General features: G+C 40.8%; 1 protein-coding gene across 8 annotated transcripts in view; it reads right to left on the bottom strand.

Moving 5' to 3' along the window:
• LOC132816525 (inositol polyphosphate-4-phosphatase type I A) overlaps positions 1 to 21,182 on the bottom strand; it is a 213,749-nt gene that overhangs the window by 179,779 nt on the left and 12,788 nt on the right. For 6 of the 8 annotated variants that reach the window (XM_060826226.1, XM_060826233.1, XM_060826234.1 and 3 more), the window contains exon 2: positions 5,187 to 5,277. The exons of 1 other annotated variant lie outside the window; for it this stretch is intronic. The gene's annotated coding sequence lies outside the window, so the exon portion shown is untranslated. Of the gene's footprint in view, positions 1 to 5,186; positions 5,278 to 12,707; positions 12,779 to 21,182 lie in introns of those variants that run through there. One more of the 8 variants, XM_060826227.1, reaches the window with a different exon arrangement.

The raw sequence follows: 21,182 nt of genomic DNA, 5'->3' as shown, positions 1-21,182 counted from the left end.
ATTACTATACATGATAACTCAGCTATTTGAAGAAACAGGCAAATCTTAGAACAAACATTCAGCTGTTCAAAAATAATCATTCCATCTGTAATTTGTATAACAAGAATATGTCATGCTATCAAACTGCCAACCATAGCAACATCCTAAACAAAACTATTATGTCAATCTCAGCTTTTAGCTGTTGCACAGCTTTACACAAAATACTCAGTTAAATAAGGTATCATCAGGAGAACAGCATTTCCTACCTCAGTCTCATTTTGCTTTTAATTCATGTTGCGATAATTTAAAAATCTCAACTCAAAGACAAATAAAAATAGTGTTCAGAAATTCTCTTCTGCTCAAACTTTAACTCCAGAAGCTGCTTACCTTTATTATTAATTTCTAGTATAATAAAACAATGTGATTCCTACTGGGAAATTGATAAAGTACTGCATTAAAATTGGCACTTTGTTATGCATATGAATTCTGTTCTGCCCTTCCCTACATCTGCTAATTTTTGATGAAGTACATGAGTTTGTATCCAGAAAATGACAGATTTGAAGTATCTTCAGTTACAAGTTGAGACAATCTTATTGACCCAAGGAAGCAAGGTCATAGGAGTTGGAGCCTACAGACGAAACACCGAAGAAATTGCTAAATAACTGAACAAAGTTGTTTTACATGAAAAGAATAGTAGGTCATATTCCTGTAAATGATAATGGGAAGACAACATGCACACTTTCTAAATAAGGAAATTCCATAAATGCTAGCATAACCTTGAAGCAATTATTTGAATGTAAGTTATGTTTAGTATACAAATTTAAAATCCAGTGAATTCCATAGCTGTATTGTTACATCCCCACTTATGTAAATTCTTACATGAAAACCATCAATTCTGAACAGATCTTTACACCACCTTTTAATCTGACACTGGATACAAAATTAGTGTACTGAAATTCTAATGACTATGCTGCCTTGGTTGTTACATCACAGTCGTACAAAAATGTCAAAAACAATTTATATTAGGGCACATAGTTGGCAACATTTCTTAATAAGATTGTTCCCATGTGATATTTGGGCGCTCACATTAAATTGCAACTTTATGTAATAGCTTTACAGATAGACATATTTCATACTAACTTAATTAATTAATTAATTAATTAATATGTTTTCACAGTAACTACCACAAGGAAGCAGAAGTGCATCGCTTGGGTAGCGATGCTGCCTTTAAGTGCACAGAAACTAAATTAAATGGAAATGTAAATATTCAAGGAAACATTTTATGGTTGCAAGGTGCCAATCAAAAGAAAATAGATATATACAAGATCAATTCTACAGTGACAAATCAGAGCATACAAATACTGGCTACTGATGAAGATCTTGAACTCCAAAGAAACTGGTGCCTCTATACTGCAAGTAATGCTGACTTGCATACTAGTTATCCTTCTATCTAAAAATTTGCATGAGTGCTTCTTTTAAATCTCCCATTATCTCAACACATTTTCATCTTCCATGTAGAATTACCAACAAGGTCTAAGTAATTAGTAAATAATGTGAATCCATCTCATATTTAGACAAAAATGTAAAAAAGAATTACACGAGTTAGATGAAATAGCATCAGCATCACTGACTCCCCACTATCAACATCCTGGGGTGTTACAACTAAAACAAAACTGAACTGACTAGCTATATAAACAGCAAGGCTACAAAAACTGGTCAGAATCTAGGAAACCTGCAGCAAGGTAACTTGTCAAAGTCTGTCCACCATCTACATGGCAAGTGAGGAGTGTGATAGAATACTCTGAGAAACACAGCTCCAGCAACAGAAGAGGCTTGATACCATCCAGAACAAAAAAGACCCGCTAGACTGTCACCATATGCACAAACATTCACTCCCTCCACTACTGACCTAGCAGTTGGTATCATATACATGTCACAAAGGTTGCTTAGACTAAACCTTCCAAACTCTCATCTACCAACAGCTTGAAAAAAAAAGGACAGCAGACACACAGGAACATATCACCTATAGCTTCCATTCAAGACTCAACACCCTGTCTTGGAAATACATTGTGGTTCTGTCTCTGTAGCTGGGTCAAGATCCTGAACAGCATTGTAGGTGTATGTAGTACAAACAGACTACAACATTTCAAGGCATCAGCTCAGTTATCTTCTCAAAAGAAATCAGTAATGAAGAATAAATGCTAGCCCAGCTAGTGACATCCACATCCCATGAATGAAGTTTTAAAAACACATTATGGTTTTATTGGACCACTGATATCTCGCAAAGAGATAATATCCAGATTGACGCTCAAGGATTTAAAGTTTAAGTCAACTCATAATTTCATGTGGTGGGATCTATGGCACTAGTGTAAGCTTTAGATACATGAATGTTGACTGATTAAGTATTTTCCACAGAGTTTCTCATCAGAGAGCAACATTTTAATTTCCAAAAATTATAGAAGAAGTCATAAGGCCTCAAATGACATACTACAGGCATAACCAATGAACATCTGATGACAGTATGTGTTCCTGGGATAAAGAGCTCTTTTAATCAAACAGCTGGATCTATAACCCTGAACAGTAAAGACAGATAACAGTTCATTTGCATTCAGATAGCCTCTGGAGCGGTGGGCCATGAGTTGGAAAATGCGATTAGTGTAGTCAGATCTTTCCCGGCTGGTACAAACACATTAGACTAAATTGCCTCTGAGTCCATGAGAAATGTTCCACCTTAGTTGCCATCATATCATCATAAACAGTACCAACCAGACATTCCTAGTTGGAGGGGCAAATAATCAAAATTACAACTTCCAGAGTTATGGAAAGCATGTGGAAAAGTGGAGTTAGGGCCACAATCAGACTAACAATTATCAAGTGATTGTGGAGCAGATTTGAAGGGTTAAATGGTCTGTTCCCACTCTTAAGTTTTATGATCTTAATGGGGCATTAGTTGCTAAAAATGCACATTAAAAATTCAAAATTTCACATGTTCCTTCACATAACTACAGATTTAAAAACACACTAGATGAAATCAGTTACATATCTATCTTTTGGTAACCTCACCCTACATGCTGATTTTATTGAAACTAACAGAAAAACAAATTCTTGAAGGAGTTAGTTTGGTCCTAGATTAGTACGCATATAGATATTCTTAGTAATTTCAAAAATAGCTCGAAAATCCTTTACCAAAAGAGGGAAATCAAGGATTATGGCTCCTGACAATCAGTGCTATCACTGTATGTATGGCAGGAAAATACTAAGTTTAATGTCTGCATGTGGGTGAATAGTATGTCAACATTTGAGACATTTCTTTCTATTGCTTATTCTCAAGACATGCACAATCTTAGAATTTATATAGAATATGTTGGACTGGTGTTTTTCCACCCCTCTCCTACACACACACACACACACACACACCTCTGCTCCCCCCCCCCACCCCCCAACCCCACCCGAGTTAATACAATCAGATCGTTTACAAGGTATGGCTAATATGTTTGCAGGTGACACCAAAATTGGTGATGTAATGGACAGCCAAGAAGGTTACCTCAGCATATGGTGGGACCTTGACCAGATGGGCAGGTGGTCTGGGGAGGGGTAGATGGAGTTTAATTTAGATAAATGTGAGGTGCTACATTTTGGAAAGGCATGTCAGGGCAGGACTGAAACATTTAATGGCAAGGTTCTGGGGAGTGCTGCTGAACAAAGAGACCTTGAAGCACAGGTTCATTGCTTCTTGAAAATGGAGTCCCAAGTAGAAAGGATAATGCAGAAGGCATTTGGTATGCTTGCCTTTATTGGTCAGTATATTGAGTATAGGAGTTGGGAGGTCATGTTATGGCTGTACAGAAAATTGATTAGGCCACATTTGGAATACTACATTCAATGGTGGTCTCCCTTCCTACAGGAAGGATGCTGTGAAACTTGAGAAGGTTTAGAAAAGATTTAGACGGATGTTGCCAGGGTTGGAGGGCTTGACCTATAGGGAGAGGCTGAATAGGCTGGGACTATTTTCTTTAGAGTGTCAGAGGCTGAAGAGTGACCTTATTAAAAAGCTTAGAAAATCATGATGGGCATGGATTGGGTGAATAGACAGGGTCTTTTTACAAAATAGGGGAGTCCAAAACTAGAGGGCATAAGTTTAAGGTGAGAGGGGAAGGATTTAAAAAAGGACCTGAAAGGCAATATTTTCACGCAGAGGGTGGTACATGTATGGAATGAGTTGCCAGATGAAGTGGCAGAGGCTGGTACAAATACAACATTTAAAAGGCATCTGGATGGGTCTATGAATAGGAAGGGTTTAGAGGAATATGAGCCAAATGGTGACATATGGGACTCGACTAATTTAAGATAACTAGTTGGCATAGACAAGTTGGACTGAAGGGTCTATTCCATGCTGTACATCCCTCTGACTCTGTTTAATTCATAGGACAGTGAGTGCCCATAACTGTGTAAGTTGGAGATATACACACCACACTGAATAAAGCAGTAATTTTTGCAAGCAAACCCCTAAATCTAACTTCAATGCTAGATAAATGGACCAGTGAGTCCAGTGCCTACAGAAGAACAAAATAATTCAATCATTTTGGAAAGGAAAGGGAAACAACTTTTTTTAAATTAAAACTAGGTTTAAACATTTCAAAGATAAAATAAACAAGCATTTACAACATTCATATATATGTTAACTCTATAGCTGTAAAAATTGATTTAGCCATGCAAGTTGTAAAAATGATTAAACATCATCCTTGCATTTGAACAAGATTGTTGCATAAACATATCTCTTTGCTGTAGTAAATGCATTCAAAAGGAATCAGTACCCGATGCACCACCAAGACATTTTTACACTGCAACACTTTCTAATGAAAGGAGCTATGTATTCTGTCAAGCATAAGTGCCATTTATTGCTCTAACTGGAAACACAAGCAAAGATTTTCAACATCAACCATGGTTGCCACAAATAAAAACAACACAATATCAAAATGATTACTCAGGCTTGTTCATTTAAATGACTAACTATCTAAAACAATAATTTATGGTCTAGTGCTCCATGAACTCTATTTCATGAAGAAATTTGATAAGGAAGAGACATTAAAGGTTTGTTCAATCAAACCCTTTAAAGCCACACTGATGGCACATTAGGGGCTGTATAGTATTCACATTTCCTTTAAAAGTCAAGATTATTTGCCAAAAATGGGATTCAAAAGTCTTACCTGGTTTTTAGCATAACATTATGTCAGTTGCAGCCAGCTTATAATTGTTGAGACATTCTGCACAGAAGAAAAACAAGATGTTGCTTGGAACCTAAAAAAGAACAAAAATACTTTTGCTGCAGTTTGAGGAGATCTATATCTTGCTGCAGTTTCCCCAGCTATTACTGCTCGAGTGATCTACTTACTTATTCAACTGGTTTGAAACTGATGGCTCAGCGAGACACACCAAGGGGGACTTGCATAATTTCTTTGAGCAAAACATAACCAATTTAACACTACTGAAAATTTGATAATGCCTACTTTTTTTTTGTAAATTTATTTATTAGCAATTTTTTAACTTTACAAAATATACTAAATTATTGAAAAATACAATAAAAATTTCAGTATAACAAAAAGAAAAAAACATAATATAAAAACTGTCCACTAACTGTAAACCTACCCTATAATACAAAACAAACCCTAACACTGTGCAAAGCAACATCAATAACTAACAGATCCAAAAAAAATAAAAACAAAAACAAAAACAAAAAATACAGAACAGCTATGCTCGACGCAAAGCTCCCAAAGGACTGGGAGCATTGTATAAAACACCCGTGTTAACTCAGGAGACCCCCCCTCCAGGGCCCAGGGCTCGACAAACCTAAATATCCTGGTTAAACAAATACCCTTGTTAAGATAACTGTCAAATCTTTATCCAAATAACTCTAGTAGGGCTGCCATGTCTTATAAAAATGGTCTGTTGTGTGGTGCACCATGTGTGTTAAAGATCCAAGGGAATGTGCTTCATAATTAATTTCTGCCATCCCAGCAAGCCCGGCGGGTTCTCAGAACTCAGTTCATCAGAATATTCTTCCATGCACAGTATGCAAGAAAATTAAATAGCTTCTTCCCATGCCAGTCTATAGATGTAAATTCGGTAGACCTAAGAGGAGAGATATCAGGTCTACTTTGACTTCAATCCTCAATACCCTTCCTACTTCTCCCGCCATGGCACTCCAATAAACACGGAGCCTGTAGCATGCCCAGAAGCAATGGGTAAGAGTACCTACACTTATTTTACATTTGGGGCACATTGAAGAAAGGGGGGGGCACATTGAACCCCTTTTTTAAACTTCACCAGATGAACCCTGTGCAGAACTTTTAACTGCGTAGCGCATGTCCTACTGCAGACTGAGGTCTTTCGAGCATTCTCCCATGTGTTCTCCTATGTTTGAGAAGAGCTCTTGCTCCCAGACCTCATAACCAGTTAATATCCTGCCAGGCCCTGCCACTCAGCAGGCAATAGAGGGGCACTAACCGAAAGGGTGCTGGTGGAGCGTAGCAACAACCTCTCTGTATCAGGCTTATAGGGCTGAGTGAGAAGCGTAGTCTTCTTCTGGATGAAACCCACAACTTGAAAAAAAACGGAAAAGATCTCTGCTGGGCAAACCATATTTGCGGCTCAGATGCTCAAAAGACATCATAACCTCCCCCTCAAACAAGTCTCCCAAACTAGAAACTCCTCTTTCTGCCCATAGCTTGAATCCTGAGTCCATTATCCCTGGTCAAAACCCTGGCATGCCAGCTATAGGTGTAAGTGGTGAACTCTGACGCATCGCCCTCCATGCCTTGATTGTGTTGATGACAATGGGGTTCCGACAGTGTCCATAACGGTCCTCATCTTATCCATGAACAACAAGTTAATAATAATTAGTGGGCGGCACTGTGGCTAGCACTGCTTCCTCACAGCACCAGAGAGCTGGGTTCAAATCCCACCTCAGGCAACTGACTGTGTGGAGTTTGCACATTCTCCCCGCGTCTGCGTGGGTTTCCTCCAGGTGCTCCAGTTTCCTCCCACAGTTCAAAAATGTGCAGGTTAGGTGAATTGGCCATGCTAAAATTGCCTATAGTGTTAGTGGCAGGGATAAATGTAGGGGAATGGGTCTGGGTGGGTTGCACTTCGGCGGGTCGGTGTGGACTTGTTGGGCTGAAGGGCCAGTTTGCACACGAAGTAATCTAACCTAATCTAAGACGGCACTTTGCCTGGGAGGCCTCAGTATCCAGCCATATGGAGTTTGGATCATTATCTAACCAATCACAGACAAAGGACATTAGGGTACTCAAATGATACCTCTTCATGTCTGGGAAATCAACTCCTTCCCCTCCTTGAGGCAACTGCCAATTGCTAAGTTTGATGAGGGGCCGCCCACGATGCCAGATAAAGGAACCAAACCATCCCATAAGCTTCCGCAATGTTGACCTGGGAAACATTACAGGGAGCATATGCATGGGATAAATCAAATGAAGAAGAACATTCATCTTAATGAGAGATATTCAGCCCAGCCATGAAATTGGAAGAGCCTCCCATCTCTGGAGATCTCGCCTAATATTGCCGAGCAAGTGAGCAAAGTTAGTTCGAAATAACAGATCAACTTGGTAGTAATAAAAATGCCGAGGTATCAGAACCCTGCCCGTGACCACTTAAAAGGGAATCTAGGGCCACCTTCAACTTCTGGCACATCCTTAACGTTCCCCAAAGGCATAGCCGCCGATTTTGCAAGGTTAATCTTATATCCTGAAATAGCCCCAAATGAATTGACACATTGTATCAAATGGGGTAGAGGGGTCATTGGGTTCAATAAAAACAGGAGAACATCATCCACATACAGTGCAATCTTGTGTACCCTCAATCCTACTTCTGGAGTGATTATGTGGACATTCTGACAAATGGCCTCTGCCAGCAACTCTATCACCAACATAATCAACAGCAGTGGGAGGAGGCAGCCTTGCCAACTACCCCTACCAATCCTAAAATTCCCAGACTTCACTCCGTTGGTGATGACCGCGACCAGAGGGTGGCAATATAAAACCACCTAGCAAAGACCCCACCCAACCCAAACTGTTCTAAGACAAAGATATGGCCATTCCACCCAGTCAAATGCTTTCTCTGCATCTAAGGAAATCACCAACCCCGAATCGATCATTGCTGACAAACTTAGATCATATTCAGCAACCTTCTAATATTAGTAGAGGACCTACGGCCTCTTATAAAAGAATGTCTGGCCCTCTTCAACAATATGGGGCAAGACCCTTTCCAATCTCAGTGTCAGGATCTTGGACAGAATCTTGAAATCTGAATTTAATAGAGAGATGGGCCTGTATGAGGCACAATCCTCAGGAACCTTCCCCTTCTTAAGAATTAAGGAAATATTAGCTTCTCTCAAAGATGGTGGTAGGCATTCATGCATATAGGAGTGATTGTACATTTCCTGACAGAATGCCTATAAATTCCTTATAAAACTCACCCGGAAGACCATCAGGGCCAGGCGCTTTCCCACTCTGAAGTTACCTAGCTGCCTCCTGCATCTCCTGAACTGTCAATGGGGCATTAAGGAGAGAGGCCTGTTTCAAGGTTAAGAACCTGGGCCTCCCAAGGTAAAGGTCTCCATTTTAGCCCTCCTGCCCTCACAACCTTCAGACCGATATAATTCAGAGTAAAATCTCCAAAAAGCCTTGTCAATCTTTTTAGCATCGTATGTAAGAACCCCAGTGCTGTGTCTGATTGCAGTAATAGATTGGGGAGCATGCGTTTTCCTAGTCAGGTATGCTAAATACTTCCCAGACCTATCCCCATACTCGAACAGCCTTTGTCTATCAAAAGTTCTTTCTTTGCATTTTGTGTCAGTATTGAATTCAAGTCAGCCCAAAGGGCCGTGATCCGCTGTAGCTTAGTCACCGAAGGCCGCTCAAAATGTGGCACTTCAGCGGCTTTCAACTGCGTCTCAAGTAGACGCTACTGTTCCTCCTTCTGTCGCTTCCAGCTAGCTGAATAGGAAATAGCTAATCCCCTAGCAAAGGCCTTAGCAGTCCCCCATAGCACAGATTGACTACTAGCCGTGCCTGAATTGATAGTCAAGAATTCCTGAAATTCCTTCAAAAAGAATTCCACAAATTTGGAATCCTTAAGGAGAAAAGGGTGCTGTAAACCTAGCCCTTCACTCTTGGCCTTAACCTCCAAATATACTGCCATGTGATCAGAGATAGCTATATTCCCAATTTTACAACCCATAATTGAATCCAGAAGGGCCAAGGAAGCCAGAAAGAGATCAATCCTCATGTGATATTTATGTTGGTTTGATAAAAAGGTGAAGTCCCTGCCGGTAGGGCAAAGGCATCTTCAAATATCCACCAGCCCCAATTCCTCACATTAGTCAACCACCTGTTTGGCCTGCAAAGAAATAGTTGGAGGTCCACAAGACATCCTGTCCACTGTTGGATCAAAAGACAATTAAAATCACCCCCCTATAACAATGTGCCGTGTTCCAAAAGCACTCAACTTAGAGAAAACACTCTAAAATATGAGGGGATGCGCTGAAAGACAGTAGGCATTTAAAATGCCATATTCCTCTCCATGTATCAGGGCTTTAAGTATCACAAACCGTCCCTGCTCATCTTTCACCTGCTATAATAATGCGAACTGAAGATTTTTCTGGATAAGTACTACCACTCCCCTACTTTTAGTCGTAAAAGATGAAAAGAATACCTGGTCATAATCCTCTGTTGTAACTTCAGATGTTCCCCATCAAGATGGGTTTCCTGCAACAAAACAATATCAACCCTTTCCTTCTTAAGGCTAGAAAGCACTTTTTTCCTTTTAACTGGCTAATGACTTTCCTTAATGTTCCAGGTGCACCATTTAATAAGACACTTAGCCATATCCCCTTTCAGAGACCCTTGAACCCCTCTCAGAGGGAGAGCCTTGCTTACAAAGCGCCGAGCACAAGTAAATAAAGACTCAGAGTCGAAGAACAATATACACAAACACTTCTCCATCATAACTATAAATAACTATCACTACCAAAAAACTACAAAGAAAACCAACTATAAAACTGTGAATGGAAGATTCTTCCCCCTTCCCATAGGGGGAACTCACTCTACCTATCCCCTCCTTCACAGCTCCTTCAAACCCAGACTGCGCCTCAGCCTTAGTCCAGAGAGAAAAACAAACAAGGAGGAGATGATCCTGAAAATTAACAGAAAAAAGACAAAGTCAGGATGAGCACTCCACCCATCCTTGGCTTTATGTCACCCCTACTTGTGACTAAAAGAGAAACAGAAAAAGAAAAAAAACAAAAACAGGGGGAGACAAAGAGCATCCACAAAATTTCCCATCAGAATATCAGGTTATTAAAAAAACGGAACAACTTATTCCAAGGTCTATTCCCCCCTTTCCAAAACAAAAGAAATTACTAGGGAGAAAAGAATTTTAAAAAATAAGGAAAGGAAAACATGGGGGAAGAAGGAAAAAGAGAACAAACATTAACCGTATCCTTCAGGCCAATCATCTATTGTAAAGTGTCTACAAAGTTTTTAGCTTTATCCGCTGAGTCAAATGTATAAACACAGAGTCCTCATGGCTGAAATGGAGCACTGCGGGGTATCTCATGGAGTACTGGATGCCCAGGTTCCTCAGCCTCTAATTTCATCGAAGGACTTCCTTTTTTGAATTAAAGCTGCAAAGAAATCCTGGAAAAACATGATTTTTGGTCCCTTGTACAGCTGTGCCTTCAGATCTTTTCCCAGGGATCTGGAAGCTTCTATGACGTTTTGCCTGTCCTTACATGAGTGGGAGTGCACTAGGACCGAGTTTGGCGGGGGGGGGGGGGGGGGGGGGGGGGAGACTGTAACCCGATAAACCCTTTCAACCCGCAAGACTCTATGTGAAGGCCCAAAAACTCCAGCAGCCAGCTTTCAAAGGTGATGACTGGCTGCTCACCTTCAGGGAGCCCAACAATTCGGGGATTTATCCTCCGACCTCGATTTTAGAGGTTGTCGATATGGTCTTGCAAGGCCCGCACCTCTCGCTCCAGCACTGGGTACCACCTGGATGAGGACTCCATCGCAGTTTCCGAGGTCTTAGTTCGACCCTCCACCTCCTCCAGCTGCTCCCCGAGGCCCTGGATCTCCTGCTCATGCTTCTGCAGCACGGATGCGATAGGTTGGACCTGGGCACAAATCCCCCCCACGGATCTCCTCAATTACAGCCCTATCTTTCAAGTCTCTCCATCACCGCAGCCAATTCCTGAGTGTCTGTCAGGTCCCCAGGGGGTTCAAGAGAGGCTGCTGCTGCAGCGGTCTCTGGTATGCCTGGTGCTGCAGGGGAGTGCCCTCCCTGCTGCTGTTTGCTCATTCCTTTTCCCTTTGGCATCCTTCCCACTCCCAAATATTAACAAATGTGTTCTGTAAGGTTTTAAACTAATGATTCCACCACATAAGTTGGGCAAGGATGGAAAAAAAAACACCAGTATGCCTTGGCTGTTAGGCAGAGCTGTCCACAGCAGTTCTACAGAATCGCTGCCATCTTGCCGAGTCCCGTGATAATGCCCACATTTTTAACAGTTCCAAGATTCAAGATAAGCTGAGCAGAGCTCCCAACTAAACTTTTCAGGAGGGGGTGCACAGTTCCTTCACTGAACCCTTGGGAAGCATGTGAAGCTGCAAGACATAATTAGCCTATATAGCAGACAACTATTCCAAGCTTTCACACTCGAGGTTTCCTAATTATAAAGGCTTCAATGACCTTATAAAATTGTTTTAGGGGATTAAATGCTCCAAGATTATTTATCACATCTATTGTGAAGGAAAATTAAAATAATTTGGTCTTAAATATATCTTTTGCCTGTTGTTGCTTATAAACATGGAACACAATTGCAGTCAACTTTAAGTCAGGTCAAAATTGGGTAGGTGAACGGAACTGCCAACTCAAAAAGTTAAATTTCTTAAATGTTAAGAAGTTGTCAGTAAGTACAGTGCATGCAGTAATGACAAACAGATACGCAGATATAACATAGAACACTACAGCACAGTACAGGCCCTTCAGCACAAATAAAGATATTGTATCTTTTAACAAATGGAAATAAGACTGCCGTTGTATTATACACACACACACACACACACAAAACATTTTCATTGTATTTTGTTGAACGTCTATTAATTTGAGTGAAAGATAAAAGGTTTTTTTTTAAAAAAAGCTTCCTTCCAAACTAAAGGAAAACCTTATTGGTCTTCCACAGCTGCCAGTGACAGACCTAGAAGAGCTGAAATGGTCTGAAGGATGTGGTTATTAGGACCTATGAATTGTAAATGTTAGGTTTGGCACGTGCACATAACGCATTGCTTGCAGCTGTGTAACAAATCCAGGCTAGGAACTTTTTTTTTACAATGAGCAACATTTTGTGTAAGCACATGTTGTACATGCAAGATCTCCACAATTCTTTCATATATAGTGATCACAGTTAGCTCTTCCACTACTTAATTACTCTATTATAGTTATGCTTAATATGTGCATACAAATCTATGGTTATTTTAGTCCCTGGTGTTTAGTTTAACATTTCAAATATTTCACTTAAGGAGCAATGTAAGATCACCACCACAATGATGGCTGTATTCTACATTAGACTTTAAATTTACCTATAAGCATCTGCTACATGAAGGCAACTAATGTAGCACCACAAATGTGGTTTTGTAAAGAAAGCTCATTACCTTCAAAGCAACATAAGTCCTACAAAACAGCTCCAAGGCCACAAAACTGTACTTGTGAATCCAGTTGGTCTTGGAACCATACTGCACATATCTCAAGAATCTCAAAAACTTGAAAACTCAGTGACCCTTCCCAAGGGTAAACATAAACCCGCTGACAATAGTTTCCCAGACGACATTACTATTCCTACAATCACTACTCCTTAATTCGACTAAAAATAGTTAAAGTTAATTATCTCTACTAAAAGACAATGGATGCTTCAGACTTGGGCTGACCTAATATTCTAGAAGAATGAACAACATGACATTTAGGATAACAGCCATTTTAAAGTTTTGAACTATATAAAATTCAGCAAACATTTTGTACAGAGATCAGAGGAGAAGCAACTAAATGTTAATGGGACGATGGACAAAAATATCCAAGGACTGCTGTACTGAACAAGGCTACCAAGAGTCACAACCTACAGCATTATAAAAGGTGGAAGAAAGGAGTCTTCACTCACACTCAACCTGTGGAACCAATCTTTGTATCTGTATTTTAGCTAACAACTTTATTGTTTTTAAATAACCTTCAGTAATAGCTGCATTAAAAAATCTAGTCCAAAACATAAACTGAGAGTCTGGTTACTAATAAATTGAAAGAAAAACGGAAAGGGTGTTAACCACTAGCTTACATGAACTCTTCACAGACCACTCAAGGATACAGCCAGTCCATAATCATGACAGCAGGCAAACTAGAGAGGTTAGCTTTCATTCTGTCAAGACAGATGAAAACAGAATACATATCTTTACAATATAAACATACCTGTAGATTTCAGTGATCCGTTTGGTCTGAATCACAAGTTGAGAACTACAGCTTTGGATTCAAAAATTACACAAAAAGTGTCAGAATGATCATGGTAAAGAAGGTGGCCATTTGGCATAATGGGCTCATGTTGATTCTCTGAGGAAATTTTATCAGTAACATTCCCATCATTCTTTCACCATAGCCTTACAAGTATATTTTCCTGAAGTGACCAATCAATTTCCATTCAAAATCACTCATGCTCTCAGTTTCTTCCTGCCTCATTAGGCAGCAAGTTCAAAGTCAGTACCCCTTCCGACATGAAAGTGTGTTTTTTGTCACAACCCTTCTATTTCTTAATTAATCCTTAACTCTGTTCCTTAATGCTGCAGCATGGTCTAATGGAAATAGCTGTTTATGGCAGCTTTATTTAAACCATACATTATCTCTCCCCTTAAACCTTCCCTCAGTCTACATTGTTCCATGGCAAAAAACACCAGCTTCGACCACCTAATCTTGAATATTTCTGGATCCATATCAGTACATCGCCTCCCCCAATCATGGATACATACATCTATTCTCACGTCCAGACTGCATGTACAACTGGTCGTGTCCAATCAGAGCTTTAAAAAGTTTCAGCATAACACACCTACTTTTGTAGTTGATATCTATGATTAAATCCCATCTGCTTTGCTAACTACTCTCACAATGTGTCCAGTTTTTTTTAAAAAAAAAGTATATTCATGGGATGTTGCTGACGAGCTTAGAATTTATTGCCTGCTCCTAGTTTCCCTAAAGGTGGTAATGATGAGCTGCCTTCTTGAAGCACTGCAGTACTTGTGGTGTAGGAACACCAACAATGGTGTGAGAAAGGATGTTCCAGTAATTTGATTCAGTGAGTGAAAAAAATGATCTATATAATTCCAAGTCAGGATAGTGTGGTGCTTGCACAGGAACTTGCAGGTAATAGCGTTCAAATTGATCTGTTACCTTTGTCCTGTGTGGTAGAGAATTTGGAAGGAGACAACTTGATGGATTACTGCAGACCCATTTTAGAGATGGTGTCTGGGTGTCATCATTCGGTATCAATAATGAAGGAAGTGAATGTTGAAGGTGTCGAGTGCAGTGTCAATTAAGCAAGCTGCTTTGTTTTGGATGCTGTCAAGTATGAATACTGTTGGAGGTTCAGTCATCCAGTAAGTGGACAATACAGGCTGCACTGCTATAACACGCAAGTTTGCTTTAGCGAAACACAATGACAACTGACAAATTGGAGACTGTTTTTAAAGCTCAAACTTTGAAAGCACAAACTTTCAAAATGCACATTGGCTGTAACTTGGTTAAATCACCAACACTTCAAGCGCTGTTTCTAAAGCACAATTTTTCTGTAACACAGGATTGCACAAGAACGCAAACATTGCGTTATAGAAGAACTACCTGCATTCTATTACACTCTTGAATGTACTTTGTAGATGATACAACGGCAGTGAGGAGACATGATGAGAGTACTAGCTACAGAATGCAGTGGTACAGTGGTAAGGTCACTGGACTGGAAATCCAGAACCCCAGGCAGTTGTTCTGGAGATATGAACTACTTATTACGATGGGAAATGGTGAAATTTGAAATCAGTAAAAATCTAGAATAAACTGCTAGCCTAACCCTATTGGGCAACTGCTGTTGATTGTTGCAAAAACAAATCTTGTTTACTCTTTTCCTTGAGGGAAGAATTCTGCCATCTTTACCATCTGGTCCACAAATAAATGCAGGTTGTTGGCAATGCAGATGACCCTTAACTGCTCTCTAACCAGTATCCATGAACAAAAGAAACAATGCCTTGCCTCTATCTAGATCTTTTAACCACAATATTTGTATAGCTAGCCCAATTCAGTTTCTGGACAAAGGTAACCCCTAGTACGGGGATTCAGCAATCGTAATACCACTGAACATTAAGAGGTGATAGTTAAATTCTCTTCTGTGGGGAAACAGCCAAAACATGACAGTTGTGTAACAATGTTACTTGTCTTATCTGCCCAAGCCTTAGGCAGTCTTGCTAATTATGGCTTGTTTCAGTTGCAAATTATGCTTCATGTTGTGCAATCAACAACAAACATCCAACCCCACATCTTCCTTGCATAATAAAGTGAAGTCATGGTTTTATTAGCTGGACCTAGGACACTAACTGAAGAACTTCTGCAATTATGATACCCTGGGCCTAAGATGATTGATGACCAACAACTGAAACCATCACCCATGTGTTGAACATAATCCTAACAAGTGAGGAGTCCCACCCCCTCCTAATATTCTTATCCTCTCTAGGTGTACTAGGACTTATTGATGTCATACTTGATCAAATGTTGCCTTGATATGGGGGCCAGTCACGTTCACCTCACCAATTGACTTCAGCATTTTTGGACTAAGGCTGTAATGAGGTCAGGAACCGTGTGCCCTGTCAGAACCCAACTAATGTCAGCCAACAGGGTTACTCCACTGCTATTAACTTGCGTTTGTAATGACAATGACCCCTTTACCAGTTTGCTCGTGATGAGTCATCAACCAACAGGGCAGTTACTGGCCAGGTCAGATTGGTCTTGCTTTATGTTCACAGGCATACCTGGACAATTTTCCACATTGTTGGGTAGATGCCAGTGTTCTAGCTGTACTAAAAAAAAAAACACTTGGCTAGGGATGTGGTTCATTCTGGAGCACCGGTCTTTAGTACTATTACCGCCAGAATGTAGTCAGGGCCAACAGCCTTTGTAGTATCCAGTATCATGGGCTACTTCTTTATATAACATGTAGAAAATCAAACTGGCTAAGAACTAGCATGAGATGCTGGGTACGTGGGGAAAGGCTGAGATGCTAAGCAGTTCTGATTACTTCAAATACTTAACCAATAGAGGTGCCTGTATGGAATGAGCTGCCAGAGCGAGTGGTGGAGGCTGGTCGAATTACAACATTTAAAAGTCTTCTAGATCAGTATATGAATCGGAAGGGATATGGGCCAAGTGTTGGCAAATGGGGCTAGATTAATTTAGGATATCTGGTCGGTATGGATGAGTTGGACCAAAGGGTCGGTTTCCATGCTGTACATCTATATGTTTATGTCTCGATGGCTTTTGCATGATGCTTGCCACCTCCAGCATTGAGTTCCATGAGAACTGATGAGCTTTGATCTGGAAGCAGTGTCAAACTGAATTTAGAACATGAAATCCATGTGACTGGCAAACAGAGCAGCGCTGGAGATCAACCCATATAAAGAGAGTTCTTGGAGGCAGTGTAAATGAGCTAAAAGAGTCAAAACACGGAAGGATGTATGAACAACTTGACAACACTAAACAGCTGGGAACTTGACCAAGTAGCCAAATACTGAACTGGTATTACTGATCAGTCAGTTGAAAAGAAAGATTATAGAGCTATCAGGGCCACTGTGACCCAAGGGTCAGAACTCAAAAGTGTTCCATGCTAATAATCGAACCCATTTAGCTCAACTGTCACTGGATAGAACTACCCTACTTGGATTTTAAAAATGCTCAATTTAAGGTATAGTTGTATAATGCCATACATGTTTACAGTTGTGAGAAGAATGCAGAAATTGCTGGAGAAACTCAGCATGTCTGGCAGTATCTGTGGAGAGAAAGCAGTCAATATTTCTGGTGCAATAACCCTTCTTCAGAACTGGGGTGGGCTAGGAGGACTAAACAACAGGTGAAGATGGAAACAGATGCAAAACGAACAGCAGTTGGGCAGATAAAGGGATGGATAATGGTGAGATACAGATAGCAAAAAGAGTTGATAATGGGGACAATGAGTTGGCTGTGATGAAAGCAACCCATATGGTGATAGGGCTAGAAGTGTCAGGATGGGTAAAAGATATAGGTGGTGAATAGGCCCAAAAATGACTGAAATCTGCATCGAGTCCTGAAAGCCATAGAATTTGTCAGGGTTAAAGTTAATTTGAATTATCATTTGAGTATTTATGCAAGCTTAATTTGCATTGGTTCCGATCTTTGCTTATGTTACTAAAAAAAACAAATCTTATTGCAATTTTCCTCAAAGGGAGGCTGGGGAGATAGAGAATTTGGTTCATTTGATTATTTTGGCCCATGAGGATTATTACACTTAACAGTAGAAGTGCTCTAGAACAGTATAAAACACCACAAGTAAAATCAGCAATTTACTTTACCTTTTAAAACTGATAAAATATTACAACTTTACCTTTAAAAGTACTGAATTCCATAAGGGCATCTTGCAACAAGTTAAAATGCAGTCTCCTTACTATAAGAAAGATGTTATGAAACCTGAAAGGGTTCAGAAAAGATTTGCAAAGAGGTTACCAAGATTAGAGGGTTTAAGCTACAGGGAGAGGCTGAATAGGCTTGGGCTATTTTCCCTGGAGTGACCTTATTAGAGGTTTATAAACTCATGAGGGGTTGGATAAAAGTGATTAACCAGGGTCTTTTTTGTTGGGTAAGGGAGTCCAAAACTAGATGGCATACATTTAAGGTGAGAAGTGAAAGACTTAAAAACTAGGAGGGGCAACTTTTCCACAGAGGATGGTGTGTGTATGGAACAAGCTGTCAGAGGTAATGGAGGCAGATACAATTACATAATTTGAAAGGTATCTGGATGGGTAGATGAACAAGAAGTGTTTAGAGGCACATGGGCCAAAGGCTGGCAAATGGGGATATCTGGTCAGCACGGACAAGGTGGATAGAAGTATCCATCTCCATGCTGTTTGACTCTATAAATCCATGCTCATTTTTTAAAATTTGAATAATGGAACCTATCTTTCAATCCACAAGTTATTCAAAAAGCACCTCACTACACACGAATCAAAACAAAAATAATGTTAAATTATATAATCTTCTCTCTTTCCCATGCCATCTTCCCCCAGTTAATATACCCATTACAGAAATAATATTGTATACAAGATATACAATCTTTGATTAATGTACTTCTTGGAAAAATAAAGTCGTGCGCTGTCTACATGACAGTCCCTGATACTGTACTGTGCTGTTTTTTTTCTTTCAAATGCAGCTGATTGCAACAGGTTTCAGAATTTGTTGACAGAAAACAGGCCAAGCAAAAAGACAGTATTTGCCTTTAAATAAATGCTCTAGCTCTTCCACTGATGTTCTCTCACTGGCCTCCTACAGATAGAACATAGAACATAGAACATAGAAGGATACAGCGCAGTACAGGCCCTTCGGCCCTCGATGTTGCGCCGACCGAATCCTACCTAACCTATACTAGCCCAATAACTTCCAAATGCCTATCCAATGCCCGCTTAAATGACCATAAAGAAGGAGAGTTCACCACTGATACGGGCAGGGCATTCCATGAACTCACAACCCGCTGTGTGAAGAATCTACCCCTAACATCTGTCCTATACCTACCACCCCTTAATTTAAAGCTATGTCCCCTAGTAACACCTGACTCCATTAGCGGTAAAAGGTTCTTAGTATCTACCCTATCTAAACCCCTAATCATCTTATACACTTCTATCAGATCTCCCCTAAACCTTCTCTTCTCCAATGAGAACAGCCCCAAGTGCCTCAGCCTTTCCTCATAAGATTTTCCTACCATTCCAGGCAACATCCTGGTAAACCTCCTCTGCACTCGTTCTAAAGCTTCCACATCCTTCCTATAGTATGGCGACCAAAACTGCACACAATACTCCAGATGAGGCCTCACCAGAGTCTTATACAACTGCAACATGACCTCAGGACTCCGGAACTCAATTCCTCTGCCAATAAAGCCCAGTACACCATATGCCTTCCTCACAGCACTATTTACCTGGGTGGCAACTTTCAGAGATCTGTGTACATGGACACCAAGATCCCTCTGCTCATCCACACTACCAAGTAGCCTACCATTAGCCCAGTAATCCATCATCTTGTTATTCCTACCAAAGTGAACGACTTCGCACTTAGCTACATTGAATTCCATTTGCCACATTTCCGCCCAGCTCTGCAACTTATCTATATCCCGCTGTAACCTACCACTTCCTTCCTCACTATCCACAACTCCACCGACTTTTGTGTCATCCGCAAACTTGCTTACCCAGCTTTCAAGTCCTTCCTCTAGATCATTTATAAAGATAACAAAAAGCAATGGTCCCAAAACAGATCCTTGTGGTACACCGCTAGTAACTGCGCTCCAAGATGAACATAATCCATCAACTACTACCCTCTGTCTCCTTCCAGCCAGCCAATTCCTAATCCAAACCTCTAATGTATCCTCAATGCCATACCTCCGAAGTTTTAACATTAGCCTACCATGGGGAACCTTATCGAACGCCTTACTAAAATCCATATACACAACATCTACTGCTTTACCCTCGTCCACTTCCTTAGTCACCTTCTCAAAGAACTCAATAAGGTTTGTGAGGCACGACCTGCCCTTCACAAAACCATGCTGGCTATCCCTGATCACGTTATTCCTACCCAGATGTTCATAAATCTTATCCCTTACCATTCTCTCTAGGACTTTGCCCACCACTGAAGTCAGACTCACTGGCCTATAGTTACTAGGGCTATCCCTACTCCCTTTCTTGAACAATGGGACCACATTCGCTATCCTCCAGTCCTCTGGTACTATTCCCGTTGACAATGACGACATAAAAATCCAGGCCAATGGCTCTGCTATCTCCTCCCTAGCTTCCCATAGGATCCTGGGGTAAATGCCATCAGGCCCAGGAGACTTATCTATATTCATCCTTTCCAATATTCCCAAAATCTCTTCCCTGCATATTTCCAGGGCATCCATTCTAATTATTTGTGATTCCATATTCACATCAGCAACAGTGTCCTGTTCCTGAGTGAATACTGATGAAAAGTACTGATTTAATGTCTCTCCAATCTCCTCCGCCTCCACACACAGCTTCCCACTACTATCCTTGACTGGACCGATACCTACCCTAGTCATCCTTTTATTCTTGACATACCTATAGAAAGCCTTTGGGTTTTCCCTAATCCTACCAGCTAAAGACTTTTCATGTCCCCTTCTCGCTTCTCTTAGCTCCCTCTTTAGCTCCTTCCTGGCTACCTTATAACTCTCAATCGCCCCTACTGAACCTTCACGCCTCATCTTTACATATGCCGCCTTCTTCCCTTTCACAAGGGACTCCAATTCCTTACTAAACCACGGCTGCCTCACAAGGCCCTTTACACCATGCCTGACTGGTACATACCTATCGAGGACACGCAGTAGCTGCTCCTTGAACAATCCCCACATCTCATTAGTGTTCTTCTCTTGAAGCCTGTTTTTCCAATCCACACATCCTAAGTCATGCCTCACAGCATCATAATTTCCCTGCCCCCAGCTATAGCTCTTGCCCTGCGGCGCACGATTATCCCTCTCCATCACTAAAGTAAAAGTCACCGAGTTGTGGTCACTGTCCCCGAAGTGCTCACCTACCTCCAAGTCTAACACCTGGCCTGGTTCATTACCTAGAACCAAATCCAATATGGCCTCCCCTCTTGTTGGCCTGTCGACATATTGTGTCAGGAAACCCTCCTGCACACATTGTACAAACACCGACCCATCTAATGAACTCGAGCTATAGCTCTCCCAGTCAATATCTGGGAAGTTAAAGTCCCCCATAACAACCACCCTGCTACCTTCACTCTTTTCCTGAATCATCCTCGCAATATTATCCTCTACTTCTCTAGGACTATTAGGAGGCCTGTAG

Source organism: Hemiscyllium ocellatum, chromosome 6 (genome assembly GCF_020745735.1).
Source record: "Hemiscyllium ocellatum isolate sHemOce1 chromosome 6, sHemOce1.pat.X.cur, whole genome shotgun sequence".
Classification (NCBI taxonomy): Eukaryota; Metazoa; Chordata; class Chondrichthyes; order Orectolobiformes; family Hemiscylliidae; genus Hemiscyllium; species Hemiscyllium ocellatum.
Note: the sequence above shows the minus strand (reverse complement) of the source record. Positions and strands in the feature narration are given on the sequence as shown.